Here is a 21653-nt window from a genome sequence, read left to right as displayed (position 1 = left end):
TGGAAGCAACGAAAATGTCCATCAACAGAGGAATGCACCAAGAAGAAGTGGTCCATGTACACAATGGAATATTAGCCATGGAAAACATTGAAGCACTGCTCTTTGAGGCACCATAGATGAGCCTGGAGATAATCACAAAACATGAAGGAGGTCGGAAAGCAAAAGACCTATATCTTATATTATCACTTATGGCATTATCTAATAACTGACACAGATGAACATATTTCCAAAGAGAAAGACACTCACAGGCGTAGAAAACAAACTATGCTCATCTAAAAGGAAAGGAGGGGGGAAATTGAGAAATGAAGATTAGTGTTACTATACATATTCAAATACATATTATATACATGTATCAAAAAGATCGAACATATAGCAAGGGAGGTCGACGGAACACTGTAATATTTTATATGGGAAGAGGATCTGTACATTAATAGACATACATAATGTCCAAATGAACTAGATTGTGTACACCTAGGACAAACACTATTCTAAACTTTACCCAGATTTAAAAAATTTTAAAAACCAAGAAGAAGTAATGAGACATAAACTTATGGGGATTTCTCCAGGCAAATTCCATTCTAATTTACAACCTGGACAATGACTTCCAGAAAGGCTCTGCTGCCCTAGAACCCAGATTGGGGAATGGAGAAATGCTACCTCCTTGTGGACGTATCCCACAACAGCAGCTTTGAACTCACTGCAAAAGGTCACTAAATTTTCACCAACTTGCAGTTCTGTAAATTGCGCCTGCCCTCCAGAAAATTTCTGGGGTCAAAAATCGACCAAAAAATTCAGAAGAGGGCAACCTTCGAAGAAGACAATTTCAAGAGCTGTGTTGTACTCACGGTTTTTTCTTTTAAGAGAAAAGAAAAAGGCATAGGAATATGATGAATTTTAAAAATTTTCATGACATGCATACCCATATTACAAAACCCTATCAGCTCACAGCAGTCAGAATGGCCATTAGGAAAAATGCTGCAAAAAATAAACGGTGAAGGGAGTGTGGAGAAATGCGTACCCTCGGTTGTAAGGGGGGGCATGTAAAGAGCCACTAATGAAAACACAATGTAGGTGCTTTGAAAAGGGAAACATTGAACTACCAGTCCATCAATCACAACCACTGCTTGGCCTATCACCTGAGAAAATGAGAATCAAAAAGTCACAGGCTGGGAAACCTGTATGCCAGCAATATTTACCATAGCCAGCACTTGGAAGAAATGAAAATGTCCATCAACCGAGGAATGCACCAAGAAGAAGTGGTCCACGTACACAATGGAATATTACTCTAATAATAAATATAAATTAAATTTAAAAACAAACAAAAGCAAGGAGACATCAACATTTGTGGGTTTATCCGGGCACATTGCACTCTAATTTATAACCGAAAAACACCACTGGCCGGTAGGACTGTTTCCCTAGTGCCAGCAAGGGGAACGTAGAAAGGCTGTCGCTCTCTGGCCGTTACCTGCAAAAGCAGGTTTAAAGCCTGAGCTAATGGTCACTTCATATGAACAAGTACTGCAGGGCTGTAAATGAAACCTGCCCTCAAAATGTCTTGAGGGAGATAATGGCCAAAATATTTCAAATGGTGACACATACTTTAAGAAAACACTTTGAAGAAATAAGCTCTCATCACAGCTGGAAAAATAAAAAGGACATGTCTTACAGCTCAATTTCAACGCATTATGAGACACATGCAAATTCAACCACAAAGAGGTATCAGCTCACACCACTCAGAATAACCATCAGCAAAAACTACAAAGAATAAATGCTGAAGGTGCTGGGAAGAAATGCATACCCTCCGCTTTAAGAGGGACGTAACCTGGAAAGAGCCACTAAAGAGAACGGAATAGAGGTGCCTTTAAAAGGTAAACATTGAGCTACCATATGATCCAGCAGACCTATTCCTGGACCTATAACCTAAGAAGACAGAATTGGAAGGACACAGGTACGCAAATCTGCATTGCATAGTATAACAATCGCCAAGATATGGAAGTAACCAAAAAGTCCAACGACGGATGGGTGGACAATGAAGAACTGCTACATGTACAGATGGAATATGAGCTAGTGAAAAAATGAAACAATGCCATTTGGAGCACCATAGATGAGTCTAGAAGTAATCACGCAACTTGCTGTAAGTGAGAAAGCGAAAGACACATATCCTATCATATCACATATAGGTGTTACCTAACAAATGATACAAACAAAGGTATTTCCACAGAGAAACACTATCATAGATTCATTAAAAAAACTTATGGTTCACCAAATGGAAAGGTGTGAGGATTGGATACATTACCGTATAGAGGTTAACAGAGTGATACAAACATATGTGAAATATATAATCATCAAAGACCTACGCAATACCAAGAGAAGACTACTCAACATTGTGTCGTAACCTACATGGGAAAAGGATCCGAAGAAAAATAGATATATGTCTATGTGTGAAAGAACCACATCTTGCACACCTAGAACAAACAAAACATTGTAATCAAGTTTGCTGTGATAAGAAATAAAAATTAAGTTAAAGATACCAACAAGAAGTAATGAGACATAAACTTAAAGGGCTTTTTCCTCGCACATTCCATTCTAATTTACAACCTAGAACACCACTTCCAGTAAGGCTCTGTTGCCCTAGTAACCAGATTTGGTAAAGGAGAAATGCTGCCGCCTTGTGGCCGATTCCCGCAACAGCAGCTTTTAACCCACAGCTAATGGTCACTTACCATTCACAAGGACTCAGGGCTGTAAAGGACACCTGCCCTCAAAATTGTGCTGAGGTAGGGAATGGATAAAAGAAATTCAAAACAGGCAAAATGTTCACGAAGCTCGTATGAAGAGGTAAGTTGTACTCACTCTCTTTTTAAAGAAAGGAAAATGGATAAAAGCTCAACCTCAGGAAGTATTAGACTCATGCAATCTAATCTACAAAAAGTTTTCAACTCACACCCGTCGACTGACCATTGGCAAAAAGTCTACAAACAATCAATGCTGAAGAGGTTTTAGAGAACTGTGTACCCTCTAGCTGCTGGTGAGATGTAAAAGGGTTAAACGCTAATAATGAGAACAGAAAGGAGCTGCGTTGAAAAGGAAAAATTGAGGTACCATTCAATCCAGCAGGCGCACCAATGGGCCTCTCACCTGAGAAGACCAGAATGAAGAAGACCCGGGCTGCAAAAGCTGCACTGCAGCCTTATTCACAATAGACAAGACAGTGAAGCAACCAAAATGTCCATCAACAGATGAAAGGAAAAAGAAGAAGCGGTCCATGTACACAATGAATACTAGCCATGGAAAACAATGAAACACTGCTCTTTGAGACACCATAGATGATCTTGGAGATAATCACAGAACATGAGGTAAGTCGGAAAGCAAAAGTCCTATATCCTATGATATCACTTATACGCGTTCTCTAATAACTGACACAAATGAACATATTTCCACTGAGAAAGTCAATCACAGACTTATTAAAAAAAACTATGCTTATCTACAAGGAAAGGTGGGGGGAATGGATACATGAAGATTAGCGTTACCATATGTATACAAATACATATTATATACATATATCAAAAAGACCGACCATATAGCAAGGAAGGTTTACGGAACACTGTGTAACAATTTACACGGGAAGAGGGTCTCTACATAAATAGGTATATAGAATATGTAGATGAACCAGAGTATGTACACCTTGGACAAGCAACATTCTAACCATTACCCCAATTGAAAAAAATTAAACCAACGAACTAGGAGTAATGAGACATAAACTTATGGGGGGTTCTCCTGGCACATTCCATTCAAATTTACAACCTAGGCAAACGACTTCCAGAACGGCTCTGCTGCCCTAGTACCCAGATTTGGGAATGGAGAAATGCTGCATCCTTGTGGCCGTTTCCCACAACAGCAGCTTTAAACCCACTGCAAAAGGTCACTAAATATTCACCAATTGCAGGTCTGTAAATGACACCTGCCCTCCAAAAAATACTGAGGTCGAAAATCGACCAAAATATTCTAGAGTGCAACCTTCCAAAAAGAAAATTTGAAGAGGTATATTGTACTCACACTTTTTTTTCTTTTTTCTTTCAACAGAAAAGGAAAAGGCGTGGAAAAATGATGAATTGTAGGAATTTTTACAGACATGTAAACCCAAATTACAAAAACCTATCAGCTCACACCAGTCAGAATGGCCATCAACAAAAATGCTGCAAACAAGAAATGCTGACGTGATTGTGGAGAAATGCGTACCCTCGATTCTAAGGGGGACGTGGTAAGAGCCACTAATGAAAGCACAATTGAGGTGCCTTGAAAAGGTAAACGTTGAGCTACCATACCAGTCAATCAATCATACCCACTGCTGGGTCTATCACCTGAGAAAATGAAAATCAAAAATCGCAGGCTGGCAATCCTGCACTCCAGCAATATTTACCATAGGCAACACTTGGAAGCAACGAAAATGTCCATCAACAGAGGAATGCACCAAGAAGAAGTGGTCCATGTACACAATGGAATATTAGCCATGGAAAACATTGAAGCACTGCTCTTTGAGGCACCATAGATGAGCCTGGAGATAATCACAAAACATGAAGGAGGTCGGAAAGCAAAAGACCTATATCTTATATTATCACTTATGGCATTATCTAATAACTGACACAGATGAACATATTTCCAAAGAGAAAGACACTCACAGGCGTAGAAAACAAACTATGCTCATCTAAAAGGAAAGGAGGGGGGAAATTGAGAAATGAAGATTAGTGTTACTATACATATTCAAATACATATTATATACATGTATCAAAAAGATCGAACATATAGCAAGGGAGGTCGACGGAACACTGTAATATTTTATATGGGAAGAGGATCTGTACATTAATAGACATACATAATGTCCAAATGAACTAGATTGTGTACACCTAGGACAAACACTATTCTAAACTTTACCCAGATTTAAAAAATTTTAAAAACCAAGAAGAAGTAATGAGACATAAACTTATGGGGATTTCTCCAGGCAAATTCCATTCTAATTTACAACCTGGACAATGACTTCCAGAAAGGCTCTGCTGCCCTAGAACCCAGATTGGGGAATGGAGAAATGCTACCTCCTTGTGGACGTATCCCACAACAGCAGCTTTGAACTCACTGCAAAAGGTCACTAAATTTTCACCAACTTGCAGTTCTGTAAATTGCGCCTGCCCTCCAGAAAATTTCTGGGGTCAAAAATCGACCAAAAAATTCAGAAGAGGGCAACCTTCGAAGAAGACAATTTCAAGAGCTGTGTTGTACTCACGGTTTTTTCTTTTAAGAGAAAAGAAAAAGGCATAGGAATATGATGAATTTTAAAAATTTTCATGACATGCATACCCATATTACAAAACCCTATCAGCTCACAGCAGTCAGAATGGCCATTAGGAAAAATGCTGCAAAAAATAAACGGTGAAGGGAGTGTGGAGAAATGCGTACCCTCGGTTGTAAGGGGGGGCATGTAAAGAGCCACTAATGAAAACACAATGTAGGTGCTTTGAAAAGGGAAACATTGAACTACCAGTCCATCAATCACAACCACTGCTTGGCCTATCACCTGAGAAAATGAGAATCAAAAAGTCACAGGCTGGGAAACCTGTATGCCAGCAATATTTACCATAGCCAGCACTTGGAAGAAATGAAAATGTCCATCAACCGAGGAATGCACCAAGAAGAAGTGGTCCACGTACACAATGGAATATTACTGTAATAATAAATATAAATTAAATTTAAAAACAAACAAAAGCAAGGAGACATCAACATTTGTGGGTTTCTCCGGGCACATTGCACTCTAATTTATAACCGAAAAACAACACTGGCCGGTAGGTCTGTTTCCCTAGTACCAGCAAGGGGAACGTAGAAAGGCTGTCGCTCTCTGGCCGTTACCTGCAAAAGCAGGTTTAAAGCCTGAGCTAATGGTCACTTCATATGAACAAGTACTGCAGGGCTGTAAATGAAACCTGCCCTCAAAATGTCTTGAGGGAGATAATGGCCAAAATATTTCAAATGGTGACACATACTTTAAGAAAACACTTTGAAGAAATAAGCTCTCATCACAGCTGGAAAAATAAAAAGGACATGTCTTACAGCTCAATTTCAACGCATTATGAGACACATGCAAATTCAACCACAAAGAGGTATCAGCTCACACCACTCAGAATAACCATCAGCAAAAACTACAAAGAATAAATGCTGAAGGTGCTGGGAAGAAATGCATACCCTCCGCTTTAAGAGGGACGTAACCTGGAAAGAGCCACTAAAGAGAACGGAATAGAGGTGCCTTTAAAAGGTAAACATTGAGCTACCATATGATCCAGCAGACCTATTCCTGGACCTATAACCTAAGAAGACAGAATTGGAAGGACACAGGTACGCAAATCTGCATTGCATAGTATAACAATCGCCAAGATATGGAAGTAACCAAAAAGTCCAACGACGGATGGGTGGACAATGAAGAACTGCTACATGTACAGATGGAATATGAGCTAGTGAAAAAATGAAACAATGCCATTTGGAGCACCATAGATGAGTCTAGAAGTAATCACGCAACTTGCTGTAAGTGAGAAAGCGAAAGACACATATCCTATCATATCACATATAGGTGTTACCTAACAAATGATACAAACAAAGGTATTTCCACAGAGAAACACTATCATAGATTCATTAAAAAAACTTATGGTTCACCAAATGGAAAGGTGTGAGGATTGGATACATTACCGTATAGAGGTTAACAGAGTGATACAAACATATGTGAAATATATAATCACCAAAGACCTACGCAATACCAAGAGAAGACTACTCAACATTGTGTCGTAACCTACATGGGAAAAGGATCCGAAGAAAAATAGATATATGTCTATGTGTGAAAGAACCACATCTTGCACACCTAGAACAAACAAAACATTGTAATCAAGTTTGCTGTGATAAGAAATAAAAATTAAGTTAAAGATACCAACAAGAAGTAATGAGACATAAACTTAAAGGGCTTTTTCCTCGCACATTCCATTCTAATTTACAACCTAGAACACCACTTCCAGTAAGGCTCTGTTGCCCTAGTAACCAGATTTGGTAAAGGAGAAATGCTGCCGCCTTGTGGCCGATTCCCGCAACAGCAGCTTTTAACCCACAGCTAATGGTCACTTACCATTCACAAGGACTCAGGGCTGTAAAGGACACCTGCCCTCAAAATTGTGCTGAGGTAGGGAATGGATAAAAGAAATTCAAAACAGGCAAAATGTTCACGAAGCTCGTATGAAGAGGTAAGTTGTACTCACTCTCTTTTTAAAGAAAGGAAAATGGATAAAAGCTCAACCTCAGGAAGTATTAGACTCATGCAATCTAATCTACAAAAAGTTTTCAACTCACACCCGTCGACTGACCATTGGCAAAAAGTCTACAAACAATCAATGCTGAAGAGGTTTTAGAGAACTGTGTACCCTCTAGCTGCTGGTGAGATGTAAAAGGGTTAAACGCTAATAATGAGAACAGAAAGGAGCTGCGTTGAAAAGGAAAAATTGAGGTACCATTCAATCCAGCAGGCGCACCAATGGGCCTCTCACCTGAGAAGACCAGAATGAAGAAGACCCGGGCTGCAAAAGCTGCACTGCAGCCTTATTCACAATAGACAAGACAGTGAAGCAACCAAAATGTCCATCAACAGATGAAAGGAAAAAGAAGAAGCGGTCCATGTACACAATGAATACTAGCCATGGAAAACAATGAAACACTGCTCTTTGAGACACCATAGATGATCTTGGAGATAATCACAGAACATGAGGTAAGTCGGAAAGCAAAAGTCCTATATCCTATGATATCACTTATACGCGTTCTCTAATAACTGACACAAATGAACATATTTCCACTGAGAAAGTCAATCACAGACTTATTAAAAAAAACTATGCTTATCTACAAGGAAAGGTGGGGGGAATGGATACATGAAGATTAGCGTTACCATATGTATACAAATACATATTATATACATATATCAAAAAGACCGACCATATAGCAAGGAAGGTTTACGGAACACTGTGTAACAATTTACACGGGAAGAGGGTCTCTACATAAATAGGTATATAGAATATGTAGATGAACCAGAGTATGTACACCTTGGACAAGCAACATTCTAACCATTACCCCAATTGAAAAAAATTAAACCAACGAACTAGGAGTAATGAGACATAAACTTATGGGGGGTTCTCCTGGCACATTCCATTCAAATTTACAACCTAGGCAAACGACTTCCAGAACGGCTCTGCTGCCCTAGTACCCAGATTTGGGAATGGAGAAATGCTGCATCCTTGTGGCCGTTTCCCACAACAGCAGCTTTAAACCCACTGCAAAAGGTCACTAAATATTCACCAATTGCAGGTCTGTAAATGACACCTGCCCTCCAAAAAATACTGAGGTCGAAAATCGACCAAAATATTCTAGAGTGCAACCTTCCAAAAAGAAAATTTGAAGAGGTATATTGTACTCACACTTTTTTTTCTTTTTTCTTTCAACAGAAAAGGAAAAGGCGTGGAAAAATGATGAATTGTAGGAATTTTTACAGACATGTAAACCCAAATTACAAAAACCTATCAGCTCACACCAGTCAGAATGGCCATCAACAAAAATGCTGCAAACAAGAAATGCTGACGTGATTGTGGAGAAATGCGTACCCTCGATTCTAAGGGGGACGTGGTAAGAGCCACTAATGAAAGCACAATTGAGGTGCCTTGAAAAGGTAAACGTTGAGCTACCATACCAGTCAATCAATCATACCCACTGCTGGGTCTATCACCTGAGAAAATGAAAATCAAAAATCGCAGGCTGGCAATCCTGCACTCCAGCAATATTTACCATAGGCAACACTTGGAAGCAACGAAAATGTCCATCAACAGAGGAATGCACCAAGAAGAAGTGGTCCATGTACACAATGGAATATTAGCCATGGAAAACATTGAAGCACTGCTCTTTGAGGCACCATAGATGAGCCTGGAGATAATCACAAAACATGAAGGAGGTCGGAAAGCAAAAGACCTATATCTTATATTATCACTTATGGCATTATCTAATAACTGACACAGATGAACATATTTCCAAAGAGAAAGACACTCACAGGCGTAGAAAACAAACTATGCTCATCTAAAAGGAAAGGAGGGGGGAAATTGAGAAATGAAGATTAGTGTTACTATACATATTCAAATACATATTATATACATGTATCAAAAAGATCGAACATATAGCAAGGGAGGTCGACGGAACACTGTAATATTTTATATGGGAAGAGGATCTGTACATTAATAGACATACATAATGTCCAAATGAACTAGATTGTGTACACCTAGGACAAACACTATTCTAAACTTTACCCAGATTTAAAAAATTTTAAAAACCAAGAAGAAGTAATGAGACATAAACTTATGGGGATTTCTCCAGGCAAATTCCATTCTAATTTACAACCTGGACAATGACTTCCAGAAAGGCTCTGCTGCCCTAGAACCCAGATTGGGGAATGGAGAAATGCTACCTCCTTGTGGACGTATCCCACAACAGCAGCTTTGAACTCACTGCAAAAGGTCACTAAATTTTCACCAACTTGCAGTTCTGTAAATTGCGCCTGCCCTCCAGAAAATTTCTGGGGTCAAAAATCGACCAAAAAATTCAGAAGAGGGCAACCTTCGAAGAAGACAATTTCAAGAGCTGTGTTGTACTCACGGTTTTTTCTTTTAAGAGAAAAGAAAAAGGCATAGGAATATGATGAATTTTAAAAATTTTCATGACATGCATACCCATATTACAAAACCCTATCAGCTCACAGCAGTCAGAATGGCCATTAGGAAAAATGCTGCAAAAAATAAACGGTGAAGGGAGTGTGGAGAAATGCGTACCCTCGGTTGTAAGGGGGGGCATGTAAAGAGCCACTAATGAAAACACAATGTAGGTGCTTTGAAAAGGGAAACATTGAACTACCAGTCCATCAATCACAACCACTGCTTGGCCTATCACCTGAGAAAATGAGAATCAAAAAGTCACAGGCTGGGAAACCTGTATGCCAGCAATATTTACCATAGCCAGCACTTGGAAGAAATGAAAATGTCCATCAACCGAGGAATGCACCAAGAAGAAGTGGTCCACGTACACAATGGAATATTACTCTAATAATAAATATAAATTAAATTTAAAAACAAACAAAAGCAAGGAGACATCAACATTTGTGGGTTTATCCGGGCACATTGCACTCTAATTTATAACCGAAAAACACCACTGGCCAGTAGGACTGTTTCCCTAGTGCCAGCAAGGGGAACGTAGAAAGGCTGTCGCTCTCTGGCCGTTACCTGCAAAAGCAGGTTTAAAGCCTGAGCTAATGGTCACTTCATATGAACAAGTACTGCAGGGCTGTAAATGAAACCTGCCCTCAAAATGTCTTGAGGGAGATAATGGCCAAAATATTTCAAATGGTGACACATACTTTAAGAAAACACTTTGAAGAAATAAGCTCTCATCACAGCTGGAAAAATAAAAAGGACATGTCTTACAGCTCAAATTCAATGCATTATGAGACACATGCAAATTCAACCACAAAGAGGTATCAGCTCACACCACTCAGAATAACCATCAGCAAAAACTACAAAGAATAAATGCTGAAGGTGCTGGGAAGAAATGCATACCCTCCGCTTTAAGAGGGACGTAACCTGGAAAGAGCCACTAAAGAGAACGGAATAGAGGTGCCTTTAAAAGGTAAACATTGAGCTACCATATGATCCAGCAGACCTATTCCTGGACCTATAACCTAAGAAGACAGAATTGGAAGGACACAGGTACGCAAATCTGCATTGCATAGTATAACAATCGCCAAGATATGGAAGTAACCAAAAAGTCCAACGACGGATGGGTGGACAATGAAGAACTGCTACATGTACAGATGGAATATGAGCTAGTGAAAAAATGAAACAATGCCATTTGGAGCACCATAGATGAGTCTAGAAGTAATCACGCAACTTGCTGTAAGTGAGAAAGTGAAAGACACATATCCTATCATATCACATATAGGTGTTACCTAACAAATGATACAAACAAAGGTATTTCCACAGAGAAACACTATCATAGATTCATTAAAAAAACTTATGGTTCACCAAATGGAAAGGTGTGAGGATTGGATACATTACCGTATAGAGGTTAACAGAGTGATACAAACATATGTGAAATATATAATCACCAAAGACCTATGCAATACCAAGAGAAGACTACTCAACATTGTGTCGTAACCTACATGGGAAAAGGATCCGAAGAAAAATAGATATATGTCTATGTGTGAAAGAACCACATCTTGCACACCTAGAACAAACAAAACATTGTAATCAAGTTTGCTGTGATAAGAAATAAAAATTAAGTTAAAGATACCAACAAGAAGTAATGAGACATAAACTTAAAGGGCTTTTTCCTCGCACATTCCATTCTAATTTACAACCTAGAACACCACTTCCAGTAAGGCTCTGTTGCCCTAGTAACCAGATTTGGTAAAGGAGAAATGCTGCCGCCTTGTGGCCGATTCCCGCAACAGCAGCTTTTAACCCACAGCTAATGGTCACTTACCATTCACAAGGACTCAGGGCTGTAAAGGACACCTGCCCTCAAAATTGTGCTGAGGTAGGGAATGGATAAAAGAAATTCAAAACAGGCAAAATGTTCACGAAGCTCGTATGAAGAGGTAAGTTGTACTCACTCTCTTTTTAAAGAAAGGAAAATGGATAAAAGCTCAACCTCAGGAAGTATTAGACTCATGCAATCTAATCTACAAAAAGTTTTCAACTCACACCCGTCGACTGACCATTGGCAAAAAGTCTACAAACAATCAATGCTGAAGAGGTTTTAGAGAACTGTGTACCCTCTAGCTGCTGGTGAGATGTAAAAGGGTTAAACGCTAATAATGAGAACAGAAAGGAGCTGCGTTGAAAAGGAAAAATTGAGGTACCATTCAATCCAGCAGGCGCACCAATGGGCCTCTCACCTGAGAAGACCAGAATGAAGAAGACCCGGGCTGCAAAAGCTGCACTGCAGCCTTATTCACAATAGACAAGACAGTGAAGCAACCAAAATGTCCATCAACAGATGAAAGGAAAAAGAAGAAGCGGTCCATGTACACAATGAATACTAGCCATGGAAAACAATGAAACACTGCTCTTTGAGACACCATAGATGATCTTGGAGATAATCACAGAACATGAGGTAAGTCGGAAAGCAAAAGTCCTATATCCTATGATATCACTTATACGCGTTCTCTAATAACTGACACAAATGAACATATTTCCACTGAGAAAGTCAATCACAGACTTATTAAAAAAAACTATGCTTATCTACAAGGAAAGGTGGGGGGAATGGATACATGAAGATTAGCGTTACCATATGTATACAAATACATATTATATACATATATCAAAAAGACCGACCATATAGCAAGGAAGGTTTACGGAACACTGTGTAACAATTTACACGGGAAGAGGGTCTCTACATAAATAGGTATATAGAATATGTAGATGAACCAGAGTATGTACACCTTGGACAAGCAACATTCTAACCATTACCCCAATTGAAAAAAATTAAACCAACGAACTAGGAGTAATGAGACATAAACTTATGGGGGGTTCTCCTGGCACATTCCATTCAAATTTACAACCTAGGCAAACGACTTCCAGAACGGCTCTGCTGCCCTAGTACCCAGATTTGGGAATGGAGAAATGCTGCATCCTTGTGGCCGTTTCCCACAACAGCAGCTTTAAACCCACTGCAAAAGGTCACTAAATATTCACCAATTGCAGGTCTGTAAATGACACCTGCCCTCCAAAAAATACTGAGGTCGAAAATCGACCAAAATATTCTAGAGTGCAACCTTCCAAAAAGAAAATTTGAAGAGGTATATTGTACTCACACTTTTTTTTCTTTTTTCTTTCAACAGAAAAGGAAAAGGCGTGGAAAAATGATGAATTGTAGGAATTTTTACAGACATGTAAACCCAAATTACAAAAACCTATCAGCTCACACCAGTCAGAATGGCCATCAACAAAAATGCTGCAAACAAGAAATGCTGACGTGATTGTGGAGAAATGCGTACCCTCGATTCTAAGGGGGACGTGGTAAGAGCCACTAATGAAAGCACAATTGAGGTGCCTTGAAAAGGTAAACGTTGAGCTACCATACCAGTCAATCAATCATACCCACTGCTGGGTCTATCACCTGAGAAAATGAAAATCAAAAATCGCAGGCTGGCAATCCTGCACTCCAGCAATATTTACCATAGGCAACACTTGGAAGCAACGAAAATGTCCATCAACAGAGGAATGCACCAAGAAGAAGTGGTCCATGTACACAATGGAATATTAGCCATGGAAAACATTGAAGCACTGCTCTTTGAGGCACCATAGATGAGCCTGGAGATAATCACAAAACATGAAGGAGGTCGGAAAGCAAAAGACCTATATCTTATATTATCACTTATGGCATTATCTAATAACTGACACAGATGAACATATTTCCAAAGAGAAAGACACTCACAGGCGTAGAAAACAAACTATGCTCATCTAAAAGGAAAGGAGGGGGGAAATTGAGAAATGAAGATTAGTGTTACTATACATATTCAAATACATATTATATACATGTATCAAAAAGATCGAACATATAGCAAGGGAGGTCGACGGAACACTGTAATATTTTATATGGGAAGAGGATCTGTACATTAATAGACATACATAATGTCCAAATGAACTAGATTGTGTACACCTAGGACAAACACTATTCTAAACTTTACCCAGATTTAAAAAATTTTAAAAACCAAGAAGAAGTAATGAGACATAAACTTATGGGGATTTCTCCAGGCAAATTCCATTCTAATTTACAACCTGGACAATGACTTCCAGAAAGGCTCTGCTGCCCTAGAACCCAGATTGGGGAATGGAGAAATGCTACCTCCTTGTGGACGTATCCCACAACAGCAGCTTTGAACTCACTGCAAAAGGTCACTAAATTTTCACCAACTTGCAGTTCTGTAAATTGCGCCTGCCCTCCAGAAAATTTCTGGGGTCAAAAATCGACCAAAAAATTCAGAAGAGGGCAACCTTCGAAGAAGACAATTTCAAGAGCTGTGTTGTACTCACGGTTTTTTCTTTTAAGAGAAAAGAAAAAGGCATAGGAATATGATGAATTTTAAAAATTTTCATGACATGCATACCCATATTACAAAACCCTATCAGCTCACAGCAGTCAGAATGGCCATTAGGAAAAATGCTGCAAAAAATAAACGGTGAAGGGAGTGTGGAGAAATGCGTACCCTCGGTTGTAAGGGGGGGCATGTAAAGAGCCACTAATGAAAACACAATGTAGGTGCTTTGAAAAGGGAAACATTGAACTACCAGTCCATCAATCACAACCACTGCTTGGCCTATCACCTGAGAAAATGAGAATCAAAAAGTCACAGGCTGGGAAACCTGTATGCCAGCAATATTTACCATAGCCAGCACTTGGAAGAAATGAAAATGTCCATCAACCGAGGAATGCACCAAGAAGAAGTGGTCCACGTACACAATGGAATATTACTCTAATAATAAATATAAATTAAATTTAAAAACAAACAAAAGCAAGGAGACATCAACATTTGTGGGTTTATCCGGGCACATTGCACTCTAATTTATAACCGAAAAACACCACTGGCCGGTAGGACTGTTTCCCTAGTGCCAGCAAGGGGAACGTAGAAAGGCTGTCGCTCTCTGGCCGTTACCTGCAAAAGCAGGTTTAAAGCCTGAGCTAATGGTCACTTCATATGAACAAGTACTGCAGGGCTGTAAATGAAACCTGCCCTCAAAATGTCTTGAGGGAGATAATGGCCAAAATATTTCAAATGGTGACACATACTTTAAGAAAACACTTTGAAGAAATAAGCTCTCATCACAGCTGGAAAAATAAAAAGGACATGTCTTACAGCTCAATTTCAACGCATTATGAGACACATGCAAATTCAACCACAAAGAGGTATCAGCTCACACCACTCAGAATAACCATCAGCAAAAACTACAAAGAATAAATGCTGAAGGTGCTGGGAAGAAATGCATACCCTCCGCTTTAAGTGGGACGTAACCTGGAAAGAGCCACTAAAGAGAACGGAATAGAGGTGCCTTTAAAAGGTAAACATTGAGCTACCATATGATCCAGCAGACCTATTCCTGGACCTATAACCTAAGAAGACAGAATTGGAAGGACACAGGTACGCAAATCTGCATTGCATAGTATAACAATCGCCAAGATATCGAAGTAACCAAAAAGTCCAACGACAGATGGGTGGACAATGAAGAACTGCTACATGTACAGATGGAATATGAGCTAGTGAAAAAATGAAACAATGCCATTTGCAGCACCATAGATGAGTCTAGAAGTAATCACGCAACTTGCTGTAAGTGAGAAAGCGAAAGACACATATCCTATCATATCACATATAGGTGTTACCTAAAAAATGATACAAACAAAGGTATTTCCACAGAGAAACACTATCATAGATTCATTAAAAAAACTTATGGTTCACCAAATGGAAAGGTGTGAGGATTGGATACATTACCGTATAGAGGTTAACAGAGTGATACAAACATATGTGAAATATATAATCACCAAAGACCTACGCAATACCAAGAGAAGACTACTCAACATTGTGTCGTAACCTACATGGGAAAAGGATCCGAAGAAAAATAGATATATGTCTATGTGTGAAAGAACCACATCTTGCACACCTAGAACAAACAAAACATTGTAATCAAGTTTGCTGTGATAAGAAATAAAAATTAAGTTAAAGATACCAACAAGAAGTAATGAGACATAAACTTAAAGGGCTTTTTCCTCGCACATTCCATTCTAATTTACAACCTAGAACACCACTTCCAGTAAGGCTCTGTTGCCCTAGTAACCAGATTTGGTAAAGGAGAAATGCTGCCGCCTTGTGGCCGATTCCCGCAACAGCAGCTTTTAACCCACAGCTAATGGTCACTTACCATTCACAAGGACTCAGGGCTGTAAAGGACACCTGCCCTCAAAATTGTGCTGAGGTAGGGAATGGATAAAAGAAATTCAAAACAGGCAAAATGTTCACGAAGCTCGTATGAAGAGGTAAGTTGTACTCACTCTCTTTTTAAAGAAAGGAAAATGGATAAAAGCTCAACCTCAGGAAGTATTAGACTCATGCAATCTAATCTACAAAAAGTTTTCAACTCACACCCGTCGACTGACCATTGGCAAAAAGTCTACAAACAATCAATGCTGAAGAGGTTTTAGAGAACTGTGTACCCTCTAGCTGCTGGTGAGATGTAAAAGGGTTAAACGCTAATAATGAGAACAGAAAGGAGCTGCGTTGAAAAGGAAAAATTGAGGTACCATTCAATCCAGCAGGCGCACCAATGGGCCTCTCACCTGAGAAGACCAGAATGAAGAAGACCCGGGCTGCAAAAGCTGCACTGCAGCCTTATTCACAATAGACAAGACAGTGAAGCAACCAAAATGTCCATCAACAGATGAAAGGAAAAAGAAGAAGCGGTCCATGTACACAATGAATACTAGCCATGGAAAACAATGAAACACTGCTCTTTGAGACACCATAGATGATCTTGGAGATAATCACAGAACATGAGGTAAGTCGGAAAGCAAAAGTCCTATATCCTATGATATCACTTATACGCGTTCTCTAATAACTGACACAAATGAACATATTTCCACTGAGAAAGTCAATCACAGACTTATTAAAAAAAACTATGCTTATCTACAAGGAAAGGTGGGGGGAATGGATACATGAAGATTAGCGTTACCATATGTATACAAATACATATTATATACATATATCAAAAAGACCGACCATATAGCAAGGAAGGTTTACGGAACACTGTGTAATAATTTACACGGGAAGAGGATCTCTACATAAATAGGTATATAGAATATGTAGATGAACCAGAGTATGTACACCTTGGACAAGCAACATTCTAACCATTACCCCAATTGAAAAAATTAAAACAACCAACTAGGAGTAATGAGACATAAACTTATGGGGGGTTCTCCTGGCACATTCCATTCAAATTTACAACCTAGGCAAACGACTTCCAGAACGGCTCTGCTGCCCTAGTACCCAGATTTGGGAATGGAGAAATGCTGCATCCTTGTGGCCGTTTCCCACAACAGCAGCTTTAAACCCACTGCAAAAGGTCACTAAATATTCACCAATTGCAGGTCTGTAAATGACACCTGCCCTCCAAAAAATACTGAGGTCGAAAATCGACCAAAATATTCTAGAGTGCAACCTTCCAAAAAGAAAATTTGAAGAGGTATATTGTACTCACACTTTTTTTTCTTTTTTCTTTTAACAGAAAAGGAAAAGGCGTGGAAAAAGGATGAATTGTAGGAATTTTTACAGACATGTAAACCCAAATTACAAAAACCTATCAGCTCACACCAGTCAGAATGGCCATCAACAAAAATGCTGCAAACAAGAAATGCTGACGTGATTGTGGAGAAATGCGTACCCTCGATTCTAAGGGGGACGTGGTAAGAGCCACTAATGAAAGCACAATTGAGGTGCCTTGAAAAGGTAAACGTTGAGCTACCATACCAGTCAATCAATCATACCCACTGCTGGGTCTATCACCTGAGAAAATGAAAATCAAAAATCGCAGGCTGGCAATCCTGCACTCCAGCAATATTTACCATAGGCAACACTTGGAAGCAACGAAAATGTCCATCAACAGAGGAATGCACCAAGAAGAAGTGGTCCATGTACACAATGGAATATTAGCCATGGAAAACATTGAAGCACTGCTCTTTGAGGCACCATAGATGAGCCTGGAGATAATCACAAAACATGAAGGAGGTCGGAAAGCAAAAGACCTATATCTTATATTATCACTTATGGCATTATCTAATAACTGACACAGATGAACATATTTCCAAAGAGAAAGACACTCACAGGCGTAGAAAACAAACTATGCTCATCTAAAAGGAAAGGAGGGGGGAAATTGAGAAATGAAGATTAGTGTTACTATACATATTCAAATACATATTATATACATGTATCAAAAAGATCGAACATATAGCAAGGGAGGTCGACGGAACACTGTAATATTTTATATGGGAAGAGGATCTGTACATTAATAGACATACATAATGTCCAAATGAACTAGATTGTGTACACCTAGGACAAACACTATTCTAAACTTTACCCAGATTTAAAAAATTTTAAAAACCAAGAAGAAGTAATGAGACATAAACTTATGGGGATTTCTCCAGGCAAATTCCATTCTAATTTACAACCTGGACAATGACTTCCAGAAAGGCTCTGCTGCCCTAGAACCCAGATTGGGGAATGGAGAAATGCTACCTCCTTGTGGACGTATCCCACAACAGCAGCTTTGAACTCACTGCAAAAGGTCACTAAATTTTCACCAACTTGCAGTTCTGTAAATTGCGCCTGCCCTCCAGAAAATTTCTGGGGTCAAAAATCGACCAAAAAATTCAGAAGAGGGCAACCTTCGAAGAAGACAATTTCAAGAGCTGTGTTGTACTCACGGTTTTTTTCTTTTAAGAGAAAAGAAAAAGGCATAGGAATATGATGAATTTTAAAAATTTTCATGACATGCATACCCATATTACAAAACCCTATCAGCTCACAGCAGTCAGAATGGCCATTAGGAAAAATGCTGCAAAAAATAAACGGTGAAGGGAGTGTGGAGAAATGCGTACCCTCGGTTGTAAGGGGGGGCATGTAAAGAGCCACTAATGAAAACACAATGTAGGTGCTTTGAAAAGGGAAACATTGAACTACCAGTCCATCAATCACAACCACTGCTTGGCCTATCACCTGAGAAAATGAGAATCAAAAAGTCACAGGCTGGGAAACCTGTATGCCAGCAATATTTACCATAGCCAGCACTTGGAAGAAATGAAAATGTCCATCAACCGAGGAATGCACCAAGAAGAAGTGGTCCACGTACACAATGGAATATTACTCTAATAATAAATATAAATTAAATTTAAAAACAAACAAAAGCAAGGAGACATCAACATTTGTGGGTTTATCCGGGCACATTGCACTCTAATTTATAACCGAAAAACACCACTGGCCGGTAGGACTGTTTCCCTAGTGCCAGCAAGGGGAACGTAGAAAGGCTGTCGCTCTCTGGCCGTTACCTGCAAAAGCAGGTTTAAAGCCTGAGCTAATGGTCACTTCATATGAACAAGTACTGCAGGGCTGTAAATGAAACCTGCCCTCAAAATGTCTTGAGGGAGATAATGGCCAAAATATTTCAAATGGTGACACATACTTTAAGAAAACACTTTGAAGAAATAAGCTCTCATCACAGCTGGAAAAATAAAAAGGACATGTCTTACAGCTCAATTTCAACGCATTATGAGACACATGCAAATTCAACCACAAAGAGGTATCAGCTCACACCACTCAGAATAACCATCAGCAAAAACTACAAAGAATAAATGCTGAAGGTGCTGGGAAGAAATGCATACCCTCCGCTTTAAGTGGGACGTAACCTGGAAAGAGCCACTAAAGAGAACGGAATAGAGGTGCCTTTAAAAGGTAAACATTGAGCTACCATATGATCCAGCAGACCTATTCCTGGACCTATAACCTAAGAAGACAGAATTGGAAGGACACAGGTACGCAAATCTGCATTGCATAGTATAACAATCGCCAAGATATGGAAGTAACCAAAAAGTCCAACGACGGATGGGTGGACAATGAAGAACTGCTACATGTACAGATGGAATATGAGCTAGTGAAAAAATGAAACAATGCCATTTGCAGCACCATAGATGAGTCTAGAAGTAATCACGCAACTTGCTGTAAGTGAGAAAGCGAAAGACACATATCCTATCATATCACATATAGGTGTTACCTAAAAAATGATACAAACAAAGGTATTTCCACAGAGAAACACTATCATAGATTCATTAAAAAAACTTATGGTTCACCAAATGGAAAGGTGTGAGGATTGGATACATTACCGTATAGAGGTTAACAGAGTGATACAAACATATGTGAAATATATAATCACCAAAGACCTACGCAATACCAAGAGAAGACTACTCAACATTGTGTCGTAACCTACATGGGAAAAGGATCCGAAGAAAAATAGATATATGTCTATGTGTGAAAGAACCACATCTTGCACACCTAGAACAAACAAAACATTGTAATCAAGTTTGCTGTGATAAGAAATAAAAATTAAGTTAAAGATACCAACAAGAAGTAATGAGACATAAACTTAAAGGGCTTTTTCCTCGCACATTCCATTCTAATTTACAACCTAGAACACCACTTCCAGTAAGGCTCTGTTGCCCTAGTAACCAGATTTGGTAAAGGAGAAATGCTGCCGCCTTGTGGCCGATTCCCGCAACAGCAGCTTTTAACCCACAGCTAATGGTCACTTACCATTCACAAGGACTCAGGGCTGTAAAGGACACCTGCCCTCAAAATTGTGCTGAGGTAGGGAATGGATAAAAGAAATTCAAAACAGGCAAAATGTTCACGAAGCTCGTATGAAGAGGTAAGTTGTACTCACTCTCTTTTTAAAGAAAGGAAAATGGATAAAAGCTCAACCTCAGGAAGTATTAGACTCATGCAATCTAATCTACAAAAAGTTTTCAACTCACACCCGTCGACTGACCATTGGCAAAAAGTCTACAAACAATCAATGCTGAAGAGGTTTTAGAGAACTGTGTACCCTCTAGCTGCTGGTGAGATGTAAAAGGGTTAAACGCTAATAATGAGAACAGAAAGGAGCTGCGTTGAAAAGGAAAAATTGAGGTACCATTCAATCCAGCAGGCGCACCAATGGGCCTCTCACCTGAGAAGACCAGAATGAAGAAGACCCGGGCTGCAAAAGCTGCACTGCAGCCTTATTCACAATAGACAAGACAGTGAAGCAACCAAAATGTCCATCAACAGATGAAAGGAAAAAGAAGAAGCGGTCCATGTACACAATGAATACTAGCCATGGAAAACAATGAAACACTGCTCTTTGAGACACCATAGATGATCTTGGAGATAATCACAGAACATGAGGTAAGTCGGAAAGCAAAAGTCCTATATCCTATGATATCACTTATACGCGTTCTCTAATAACTGACACAAATGAACATATTTCCACTGAGAAAGTCAATCACAGACTTATTAAAAAAAACTATGCTTATCTACAAGGAAAGGTGGGGGGAATGGATACATGAAGATTAGCGTTACCATATGTATACAAATACATATTATATACATATATCAAAAAGACCGACCATATAGCAAGGAAGGTTTACGGAACACTGTGTAATAATTTACACGGGAAGAGGATCTCTACATAAATAGGTATATAGAATATGTAGATGAACCAGAGTATGTACACCTTGGACAAGCAACATTCTAACCATTACCCCAATTGAAAAAATTAAAACAACCAACTAGGAGTAATGAGACATAAACTTATGGGGGGTTCTCCTGGCACATTCCATTCAAATTTACAACCTAGGCAAACGACTTCCAGAACGGCTCTGCTGCCCTAGTACCCAGATTTGGGAATGGAGAAATGCTGCATCCTTGTGGCCGTTTCCCACAACAGCAGCTTTAAACCCACTGCAAAAGG

Source organism: Balaenoptera ricei, chromosome 7 (genome assembly GCF_028023285.1).
Source record: "Balaenoptera ricei isolate mBalRic1 chromosome 7, mBalRic1.hap2, whole genome shotgun sequence".
Lineage (NCBI taxonomy): Eukaryota > Metazoa > Chordata > Mammalia > Artiodactyla > Balaenopteridae > Balaenoptera > Balaenoptera ricei.
The sequence above is the reverse complement of the archived record's forward strand: the minus strand, read 5'-3'. Positions refer to the sequence as shown.